This window comes from Echeneis naucrates, chromosome 7, assembly GCF_900963305.1.
Source record: "Echeneis naucrates chromosome 7, fEcheNa1.1, whole genome shotgun sequence".
Classification (NCBI taxonomy): domain Eukaryota; kingdom Metazoa; phylum Chordata; class Actinopteri; order Carangiformes; family Echeneidae; genus Echeneis; species Echeneis naucrates.
The window spans coordinates 11,966,144-11,978,603 of NC_042517.1; positions in this window are offsets into that span (position 1 = coordinate 11,966,144).

Sequence of the window (12,460 nt, forward strand, 5' to 3'; positions counted from 1 at the left end):
GGAGAGAGCTTCACAGCTCACAAATAGAGATTCACACACTTCCACATATCAAGTAGTCACGTACCGTACTCAGCTGCAGAAAGAGGAATTGTTTGTTGTGAGCTAAATAATACCCTGATTATAAGAGTTACAGGAGCACCAGCCCCATCATAAATGAAACCAGCAATTGTTGGCTTGACGATTTGTGATGAGAGATGACTGACGTGTCTGCAGTTTTACAACATCAGTAGAAGCTTCTCCCTGTGTGGATTTATTTCCTCTGTAGCTGCAGAGCACATCAGACAAACCATCAGACTTTTGGCTTACAAAACACTTTCAGGGCTTAATAAATGTTTGCTGTCACCAATAACCAAAGTCTACAACAGTCAGAAACATTACTTTGATTTCCAAAATCATTGAATACAAACTTCATGTTTTAAATGTCATTGATCACATCATCACCATTTAAATATCTGTAACTTTTTTTCCATTGTTGCACTTCATTGTGTAGTTTTGATGCTATGATTTAAACTTCTTTCCAAACTGTCTGACCATTTGACACTTTGTAGTTCAAAAAATTTCAGCATATTTTATGTCCAACTGAATGTCTGCAATTAACTTTGTAGCCCAACTAATTAAAATGATAAAATTATTATTATTATTTAAAACGGAACCAAAAAGTCACTTATTGGAGAGTCCTCCAACCTTGTCACTCTTGTCCTTCAGATTTTCATGTAGCTGCAGAAGATCTGCCTCAGACAAGTCATTGGGAAAATATAAGTGATTAATTTGACTAAGTAATCAGCCTTTTCATTATGTGGCTTGTCTGTAAGTGTCTAAGCAGAAAAACATCCTGGTTTGGTTTAAAAATGAGTGTTTACAGTTTGAAGGCGATCACTGTCTTAGAACAGTCATGGGCAAAAGACACAATGTTGGTCACAAACAGGGTTCTCCAAAAGTCAGGTCCGGTGTTTTGTCAACTTTCTCCTTACATTGATTTTATGGCTCTAAAATGTCACCTGAGGGTATAAAGACAAAAGCCGAACGCACAATTGCTGGATATCACCTAACAATAAACAAACATAAGTATAGATCCTAACTACCTGAAGGCTTGTAGAGGTTTGCCACAATAATTTCCTCACCGTTTAGAGAAGCTACTGTTCATTCTGCTGCATTGTCCCATGGTCACTGTCCTAACGTGAACGGCCCCCCCGGATAAACAAAAAAATATTAAGTGAAACCAATACAGGCCTTTGAGTGGGGATGGAGACGTAATGATCCGTGAAGACAAGGAGAATTATTTCACAGTCAACTATCCTAAAGGGACTTTTTCCCCTGCCGCAGAAGCATTACGCGCTCAGCGGAAGGTCAGTCTCTGGTGGGTTACTAATGGACAGCACTCCCTGTTTTCCTGTGCCTATGTGTGTGTATCTGTATGTTTGTGTGGGAAACAGAGAAGTAAAAAAAAAGAAAAAAAGAAAAAGAAGAGGTAGGTGGGAAACTTAATGTACATGAGCAGGAAAGAACATTGATATTGCCCTTTGTGCCTATGAGACCATCAGCATTGACCCTTGTGGACTATATATCATATCAGCTCCCCGACTCCTGCTGCCACTCTCCTCCTCTGCAACCATCACCAACACACCACCTGAACACCCAGCAGCTGTGTAATCAGAAGCGACACGGCCTATTTCAATTGGTCGATAGATTTTGCAGTTTTGGTTTGGGCCATCTAATCTTCAGCTGAAGACGCTGTGTAATGACTGAACTGTTCTGATGAAATTTACTGTGTGCAACAAGGGGGCCAGAAACAGTCACTGTTTCTGAGTCAGTCAGACACAGTCTGTGATTTCAATGATGGAGCGATTTGGTCGATGACGTTTCCTTACTACTGAAAAGCCTTCGCATTGAGCACGAATACCTGGCCTGTTGTTTTTAGATGATGTTGTGCATTCACATTTTAATGAATGACTGAAGTGCAGTCAGCCAGCACAGAGGCCAGACAGCAGGTCAGATTCAATTTACTATTTATTATTTACTCAGTTCATTTGACTCAGGGAGGGAAATATAAGGAACTGCTGTCTGGATTTGTGATGAAGAATCTAGTTCATCCAGTTGTGTTTCCAAACAAACGTGATACAATTATGAAGCGTTCAATACAAGATTCAATCCGACGTCGCTAATGTTTGCAAATGTGTGAAACAGGAGTCTGTGTCTAAAATGTGAATAACATGAGCAACAGAAAGAATGAACTGTGTACAATCTGAACCATGTGTACTCAACCTTTTACCTCTCACATTTCCTGATTGTCGAATTGTTGTGTTCCTGCTCTGGAGGAGGACAATCCCGTAATCAACCTTCACCAAGTGACCTGGCTGATTGGATTTGTGCCAGCTTGTGGAAAAAAAAGAAGTCTGCTTTTCTCAGAAGTCATCCCCCGTGTTCTCAGATATCTCCCATGTGGTCCGCACGTAAACACTTTTGCAATGATGTGAAGTTTTTCCAAGAAATATTTTTGTGTCCTGAACAAACTCAGCTGATGGATCATACCTGGGTGTCTTTGCAGATCAAAGATGCGCAACTGAAGTTGGCGGCCGGAGCTGAAATCTCGAACCAGATGTGGTCTTGACGGCACCGTCTGTGGATTTTTTTCAACCATTTAGTGAATTCATAACAGTGGGGGTGAGATTCTCCCTCTCAGATGGGAGGGATGTCTGTGTAAGAGCTTGGCCATTATGTTTAAAGACAGGCGGGAAATAACAGCCATTACTACATTCATTTTCATGCCTCTTCAACATGTTCTCTCAAGTCCCCGAAATACTGGGTCCACTTACATCCGTTCACATGCAGTCACTTCCTGACACTTTGAGAGGAAATAAAAAAAAATGGATAATAGACGTGAACAGTGGGAGCTCATGAATATTGATGGCTCCTGTAATCATCCCTCGCAAACATTTCTTTACATCCCTTAACTGCCACTGTTAAAACCAACCCAACCCTCTCTCTTTACAGTGAGACCACATAGGAAATGCTCAAACTTATAGTACTTCATCACTTATGCACAATTGAGTCTTTGCATCCCTCTGAAATCAATGATGAGTTAGAGAATGAGAGCATGTGCTGTTGCTCAGCAGTGGTCTAATCAGTGCCCATTCCTCTTCAGCTCTCATTATGAGCAGGGTGTTTCAGAGCTGCACTCCAGCAGAATGGTTGAATAGGTGCAATCATCCTTTTTGACTGGGCCAGCACCCACTAAATGGCCACTGCATTAGTGATGAACCCCACCCCTGACAGATAGCTGGGGAATCATTAAGGCGCCAATGTTATTCATCAAAGGGTTATTGGCCACTCAGTATACAAGTTGTTAAATATTTGATATGGCTGTCTATAGGTGAGTTTCATGTCAAGTCACTTGCTCCTCGAAGTAGATGAAGGTGAAACATATATTGCAAACCAGTTCTCGAAATGATGGATTTCACAGGACTCTGTCTAATAATCAGTGAGCCATTTAACTCCAGACCAAGTAGAGCAACTCTTTTTGCTTCGGCACCTGTGACTCACTGAATCTTTGGAGCAACAGCTTTCAAAATTGTACACAAAATACCCGCATTTGTTTATGACAAACGGCACCTATTCAGACCTCGTGTGTAAATGTCAAACACATGGTGCTAACCCACTACCGGGGTGGGTTGTGACACATGCTGTGGAGAGTTGTAACAATTAGACAAAATAAGTAAAAACAGAAGCCATGCCAAATGATATGATTCAAACCGGCTGTATTGGAAAAAAAGAACCAAACAATCCAATCTGTCTCTCTATGACTGACCATAACTCAAACACACTCTCAGTTTAACTCAGGATGGCGCGTGTGTGTGTGTGTGTGTGTGTGTGCACGTAAATGGATCTCCTGTTACAAACACTATGAATGCTTAATGAATGCTGCAATGCACCTGTATGAAAAACACACTTCCAAGTTGGCTGACTTGCCCTTCTTTGTGACCTGATGATTTAAAAACAAAAAAAAGAAAACAAACAGGCACACCTCTCTCAGTGTTTCCTTTCCACTGCCGAGGCATCCTGTAAAATGATTAAAGTCAAAGGGTATTTAGTTTTATGCGAGGTGATGGTTTTACCACTTTTAAAATGTATGTTCCAACCCAGCCATTGTTTAGCTAATTGTATTGGCAAAGTGGTTTAAATCACATTTAGCTTGAGAGGCTACAGTACAATTTAATCTACTGTAGGTCACATGATTTTATCTGCAATTGTGTAAGTGCTAAACAAAACTTTGTTTTGGTAAAAAAAATTACTTTCTTACCGATTGTTGGTGAAGTGGGTAAACACTGAAATGATCATATGAATCCTTTCGATTCACGAGTTTGTGGAATTGGTGGTGTTACAAAAATCTTGGTGAAGGTCTCGCCTAGATTCATCAGGCAAACAATAGAAAATTTTAGAACTGCAAATAAATAAAGTTTCTGCAATTTGGATAAGAAAAAACACCATAAAATAATAAGTTTACATTTAAAGAAAATGTTCAAACACGCATCAGCGAAACCTGCTAATACAATAACAATGCATTTACTGATTTTTAAGCAGATTATTCATTCTGTTTTGACACGTTAGAAAGCAAAAAATAAAAAAATTATAAACTGGTTATTACATGATTTTTATACTTTACTTGCAAACTTTATACATGCTTGCTACTTACTCATCTTAGTAACAAGTTAGGGACGTTTATAACTTACTTACTATTATTATAACCCACCCAAAAACTGTTTTGTTTAGTTCTTTTAATCATACAGTAACACTTTCTTTTCTTTTTAGAGTCCAGATGAACGAGGGCTTGCTTTTTGCCAGAGTAGGAAAGCAGGTCACTTTTTTCCTGATCTGATGTATTATAACATCTTATAAATGGTTTGTAAATGTTATCAAGCTACAAAACTGGTTAGAACACTTCATAACTACTTTATAAGGAAAGTGTTGCACTACAAAGTACAAATGTTTAGCTGTGACATCTTCTCTGTAGCGAAGCTCGTTGAACATGTGTGACATGAAGGATCAGTGCAGGATCAGCAGTGAAGCACAAATATATACAACAACACATAAATTAAGTAAAATTAAGTAAAACGTGGTATCTCTTCCTGATTTTTCTCCCGTCACCTGTCTGGTGTGAGCTAAAGCTGCTGGGAGGCAGCGGAAACAGACAGATTTAGCATAGACATGAAACCATAGCAACCAATGATGATCTCCATAGGTGCAGCTTCAATCAATGCAATGATCAGTGCAACAAATCAGTCTCTTTAACCTTCTGAAGACTCACAAAAGGCAAATCACAATACTGTCCGCTTCACCCCCCCGCCACTCTGGGACAATCATCCTCCCACTCTGGTTATTATCTCTCAAGGAATTGGCATTGGAAGTGTGCAGTGCAATGCAAAAAACAATTTCTTGCATTAAAATGCAATTCCTAATTGGAAAAAAAAAAAAAAATCCCAACAAGAAATTAGAGCTAAAGCTCACCCAAGTGGGAAACACTGCATGTCTGCCTGTGAAACTGGTGAGAGTCGTCTCTGTCACATGTGAGATGGTGTTGTATTTTTGATTAAGATGCCTGATTAAGTGAGATTAATATCAAAGTCTTGATTTACATGATTCCTGCCAAGCGCTGCTTCAGAAGGAAATGAAAGCATAAACGGTTCCAAATGTGTCCAGAGATCTTGGCTGCCAGCTGTCAGATCTCTCCGTGCACCCACCCAGGAAGCATGGTCGATATTTCCATCTGCTCAATCGGTCTGGTCTAAACTAAACAGTCTCACCACTCATTACAAATGTTATTCCTGTGGATCACCACTTCAGCACATGCATGTTTTGCTGCTCATTTACATATCTGAACGTCAGTTCTGATCATGGTTATTAATTGCTCTGCACGGGAGAGATGCCTATTAATGTTTAACAATTCTCTCACTTCAGGAGATCAGCTGTGAGAATTAATTTTCGAAACTATAATCTGCATCTGTCCACCCAGCCTAGGTTCAAGGTTCAACGTTTCTTTATTGTCCCCGTGGAGCAAATCGTTTTGCAGCCAACAGTAAAAAAGACCAACAAACACAATAACACATAACATAGAAAACAACAAATAGGACAAACCGATGAATCAATCACTTGTTTTGATGACCTATGGCAGCAGGGACAAAAGAATTCTTTAGTCTATTTGTCCTGCATCTGGGCAGGACATATCTGCGGCCTGACGGGAGCAACTCGAACTCAGCAGCCAAGGGATGGCTGTGGTCAGTGAGCAGTGAGCGGGCCTCACTTAGGGTTCTGAGCTTGTACATATCCGTAAGGTCATTCAAGTTAATGCCTGCAATTTCACTGCACGCTCTAACTATTCCCTGCAATCTGTTTTTGTTTTATAGGGAAAGAAAGCCGTAACAGCAAACAAAAGGAAAGGGTCAAAACAGATTCAATAAAACAAGAATAAAACATTTGAGTGCATTAAAACTCTGCAGCTTAACGAGTCCTGTCCTGTCAGAACTATTATAGCTACTTAACAACGACTAGTTAGAATAACTGCTGTTCCATAAGCAGCACAGACCGTATGTAATGGGTGGACAAAGACTAGGGGTCAGAAGAGTGTGGCCAATGCTGAAGAGCCATATATCTGTATTATACGTATTACTGATTTTTCTAATGAGTTTATGGCCTCATACAATTTTAATTTTCTAAATTAAGGCCCCATTAAAGTAGAGCAAGGTTTACATTAAGGCATGGCTGCCATGATGGAGGACAGAGCAGGTCAGATCCAGCCCCCACTCTTAGCTCCATTAACTTTCTGTATGAGTATGTGTCAGGCCCTAGACAGTTGTGTGTTTTGTCACTTCCTTTTTTATTTTGTAGTCTATGTACTGCTGTGTTAGCATTCATTTTGCTTCCTGGTTTTTGCCCTCTGTGATTGCTGCCTCCACCCTAATGCCTTTCACCTGTGTCTTGTTGTGTAGTGTGTTTATACCCTGCCTCATTCCCCAACTCTTTGTCTGCATTGTTTGCGAGTAGCTTTGGAGGTGTGCAGTTAAAGGGCTTACTGCTAGCCCACCCACCAGCTGCTTACCATGCATATCAACGTTGGATTATGGTGATAATGGCTGCCATCCTTTGTGGTGTCCCATCATCCCACCTCTTTTCCAGTATCTCTTCACTGAGCCAACAGTCTCCAACGACAATAAGTGAGTTTACTTTGCCTCTGTAGCTTGATCCTTGTCAATCCTTGAAGCTAGATGCTTGAGTGTATAAGGTGATATAAACTTCCCTCACCCCTGGAAATGTTGATGGTTGCATTATGGATTGGATAATTTTTAGAACCGGGCACCGGAGTGTACAGAAGCACATCTGCTGTCCATGTGGAATTTAAGTTTGAATCTGTGAGCAAAGTAAGAAAACATGGAAACCAGCCAGAGGGAGGCTGGTGTACGTAATGTTAACTTTTTTAGTGCTCTTTACACTTGGTTGTCCACATCTTTCTGTTCCTACTTTATAACATGTTGGTTCATATAATGAAATTCAATATATATATATATATATATATATATATATATATAGCACCATGGCCATGAAAAGAGAAAGTGAAGAGCCGACTTCTTCACCTTCTACTCCACCCCACTCCCAACCCCTGGAGTAAGGCAATTCATGAGCCGAACATGTAGCTTCCCTGTCCCTTTGGTAGGAAACCAGTCCAACAGTCGACTCACGTGCTGACCAGGGATGACATGAGGTGGCAGCCTGTCCTGGGAGGTCTCCTTGGCTGACGTTGGTGGGGGGGTCTTCAGTTCGTGCCTTTCATTGACAGTAACTCAGTGTTGTTTGTAGTGAGACAACGTACTTGAACAGTAATGAGAGTTCTCTGAACTGGATCTGCTGTGGAAGGAGCCACGTGAGACTATTACTGATGGGTGTCCGTGTGTTTTCCTGGATCAGGTGGCTGGGCAGTGGGGAAATAGGAAGGGCGCTGGCTACTTGGCTGCTTGTGCCAGTTTTAGATATTCATGTGGAATGAAACCAGCAGGTGGGATTCCCATTAGCGTGTGTGTGTGTGTGTGTGTGTGTGTGTCACAACAGCCTATTTGTATCAGGTATTTGTAACAAGAATTTGTTGACAGGATACAGACTTTCTTCAAAGCGCCTCTGACAGCTGAATCAGGAAAGGAGGTGTGTCACATTTTAGGAGACAAACAGATTCACAATTACACACCCACCCTGTGTGGACAAAAGCGACACACCAGCAGCAGCATTGGTCGCTTCTTTATTGAAACTCCAGTCCAATATCAATTAAAATAACATCACTGGGCAGACCCCAGGACGGCCTGAGGGAGTGTAACTGCATTTATTCAATCTACTACTCAGCAATAGTGAAACTATAATTAGATGGAAATAATCATATCTGCCATTTCTAAAGCTCAAGTACATGAAAACACCTGGAGTTATGTTTTTATAAATGGAACCGATATTTTCATAACACTGCATGTTTGATGCAAATATGTACCATCTGAATGTGTTTGTATAAACCACGAGCAACTGTAAAGAGCCAGGAAGTGAGGGACCTCTCAGCTCCAAAGGCAGATAATGTGCCCCTGTTGACAGGCAATATGTCTACGTTGTGATGGATACATGAGCCTGAGCGGCATTTACCCAGGCTGCAGGCCCACTTTGTGTCAGTGGGCTATCACAGCCATGCTTTCTGCTGCTTTTCAACTCATGGTGATTTGGTAGGTTAAACTGCAGATGGAGCAAAGCACTGTGGGCCACCAGGCCAGGTCCATTTCTGGTGTCTGCCACATGAGGCTGTCAGATATCAGAGCAACATCCCACAACAGCTTACAGTTTACATAGAGACGTAAAATCTCTGCTGCTGCTGGAGTGGAGCTTTCACTGAAATTAAAGATACTGTAATTATTTTTCTTCAAAATAAGAAGGGAAATTGATACTTGTGCACAGTTCAACGCTCAGCTATGATTACTTTTAAATGTAATCAATAAAAAAAAAAAAATTGTGGTGCAGAGTTTTATAGCAAATTGAATTACCTGAATGTGTGATTAATTCAAGTGTTGGCAAGAAATCATTGTCTTCATACAATGAAGTTTGGGCGGGTGGTTAAATTTTTCATTGTGTTCAGGTTCAGTAAAGCATAACTCCCACCTGTTTCCTCTTGTGCCACACTTGCCACAGATAGTATCACAATGTTATATACTGTTTTTTTCCTACAGACATCATTCAAAAATCGGATTTTAAATGATCTGTCAGCTCACAATATTTATTTTTAGAGAAATTTAGATTAATGAAGTTGCTTTCAGAGTGGCACTCGCTGCCTTAGACGCTCTCAAATACACATCACACACATTTCTTGTTAGTAAAACTGCCTTTTAATTTAATTTCCTGGTTGTTTCATCCATCATGTTTGTACAGTTTCACTCTCTTCAACCAAAAAAAAAAAAAAACAAAAAACAAAAAAAACCCTAAACATTCTGTTTCATCGTTAGAGTCGAACTTATCTTTTTGATTGTGTTGCCAATTCAGTGGTAGAAGCCACCGAAGTCCCAGTGAGAGAAACACAGAGGAAAGATTGCTTACATTAGTGGTCCCAGTTCACTGTAACAAGATTTTACCTACAGGATTAGATCAGCGGCACACAACACTGACATAAGAGAAAAACACATTAAACATCAAAAACCTACATGTACTTTTACAAACACAAGCACACACACACACACACACACACCCACACACACGCACACATACAGTACACAATCACAGTTGCTCAGCTATTTTGATTGAGAACAACCACACATTAACACCATAAACCAACAAACACCAAAGGAAGATTACTTACAGTACAAAAATCAAAAAATATCTCAAAATATACAATTATTATTTACAGCTCAAGTATACTCTTTGTCACTAACTATAGATACTCAGTGTGAATTTATCAGAATGTACATCAATATGTACAGATTAAATACATCATCTTAAATACTATAAATATAACTATGGTTTGGTCACACAAAGACTATATCCACAATTAAATAAATATACTATTAATCTACCTCTGTAGGCTTTGTCTCAGTAATTTAATAGATTTAAGCTCTACGAACTAAGGAGTTTCTTTGCAGTACTCAATGGAACACAGTGACACATGGACAAGACTAAAAGACCCTGGAGTTGGAGTCTTTGTTTCCAATAACAAAGATGAAGTATCAGTACTAAATGCCAATTTACTTGGGAAACCAAGACATGTTTTTCATAGCTTTCAAGTATATATCCACAATATTTGGAAGGTTTTTAAACTTTGGCCAGACCTGCTGTGCCGAGTGTGAAAGTTGGCAACAGAGATACATACATCCATAGCTCTGAATGCTATAATTACCATAGGAAAATACAAACAAATGTGCTCTGATTGTGCTCTGATTGTGCTCTCTTTGTGCGAGATCCACCACATCAGTATTCTCTATACTAAATCTCTGCAATGTGCGTCAGTTTCAGTCTGCAGCCACAGATGTAGGAACTATCGTTGCAGCGAAGCTCCCTGTAAAGATTGTAGTGATGTTAGAGTGCAGCTTTGTCCTCCACTGACCTGCAGGAATCAGACCGTAACTAATATGACCCATAAGTTTCTGTCTCACAGCTTTTTAAGCTCACCGACCAGTGAACTTCGCTGCTTCTCGGGGTAGAATCTCCTTTGTGCTCACATCAGTGTGCTTCATAAGCTGTAACTCTGTTTTTATCATTTTATCATTTAAGGTTATGTGCTATCCTAAGCCGATTGCCCAAAAACATCTGCTCTATTATCACAGAAGATCCATGTCTGTACTATATTTGGCAACTTAAAACAATGATAGTGTTTATATGCTTATATAACATCTCATTCAAGGACAGGTACATGATTGTGGCCAGATCACTCTGTGCTTTTGTTGTATTTCGCAGCAGTTTGCGTCTTCACAGGGATTCTATTCAATATTTTGCAATGAAGACTTTTTCTATTCAAACCCTATAATTATTATCATTGTTAATTCTGAAATATATGACATCAGAATGTCGAAGAGACAGATGAGCAGTATGGGTAATGAGATGAGATGGGAATGTCAGCGAACTTCTGAAAGAATAATCTGTGAAAGACAGCGGACAGTGTGAGCGCACAATATATCGGTTCGATTATTTCATCATCAGTTCACTTTATAGCTAGGTGTGTATCCCGGCCAGTGGCGTGGAAGTATTAAACACCAACGATGAGTCATTAACATTCAACATATTCATTGTATTTTAAAATAGGAAGCTCGATTCTAACTTTTTGAATATAAGCTGTTTTGGGTGCTAACACATATATCTTCTGTGATAATGTATTAGAAAATTAGGAAGAAAATATTTGGATGAAATGTGCTTTACCTTTCAGGGGCATTTGGCCCTCTCTCCACATACATAAATCCTATGTATACAGATCTCAAACATTCTTCTCTTATTCTAACTAACCATTTATGTTTAAACTTCACAAAACTGTTGGGTGTTTCTCAAACAACTCCAGGGTGTCTATCTAATTAAAGTGCTCAAGTGAAGAAGAAGAAGAAGAGACATTGGTCTAAACCAACCAGACAGTAAAACGTGGACACACTGCTTAGCCAAGAAAACAAAATGAGCAAAAAAAAAAAATAACAGACCACAGAGAAGCCTTTTAGTCACCAAAACAATGTGACTCGCTTTGATCCATGTCTCATCTGTTCAGTCTCAAGTCGTGGTGTTGTCTCAGGGAGGGGCCAGTAGGTGGGGAATGTGCCATTGTTTCTCTACTGGCAAGGAGAGACACCCAGTGGTGAAATCCACATATTACCACTTGATCCATACATTAATATACACATACATTTCCCATATTATAGCCCCACATTATCGATCAATATTATACATAAAAAAATAAAAAGACTTTAGTTTTACTTCGCAAACAGACATCTAAGTATAGACTGAAGTGCTGATGAAAGTGACTGTACAACAATAAAACCTAAACATTGTCTTCTCACTGAATTGATCCACAGCGCAGCATCCCCAATGAACCTCTTCTCATTGCACTAAGATGACATTCAATATATATTCTTGCAGGACAAGAACAGTAAAACGTCTCACTTCTGTATTGCTGAACAAACAGCCTTGCAGGCAGATCAGACAAAGCCAGGCGTCCGCTCTCTGCTTGCTTTTCCACTTCAGAAGAGGATTGGTACCTATAGTGCGTTGCCAAAGCTTTCCCTGGGTGACATGGCTCTATTTTAAACAGGCTGGGTCACAGCAAACTCATTTAGACACACAGACACACACTGCACGTACACAAGGACAAAACTCAAATTACCAATTCCTTCTCTGTCTGACTCTCTAACACAGCGACAGATGAGTGTGAAGCTGATCAAAAGCAAGCCACTCTACTTATCGCTACACGTGCACAGCTCCCCCC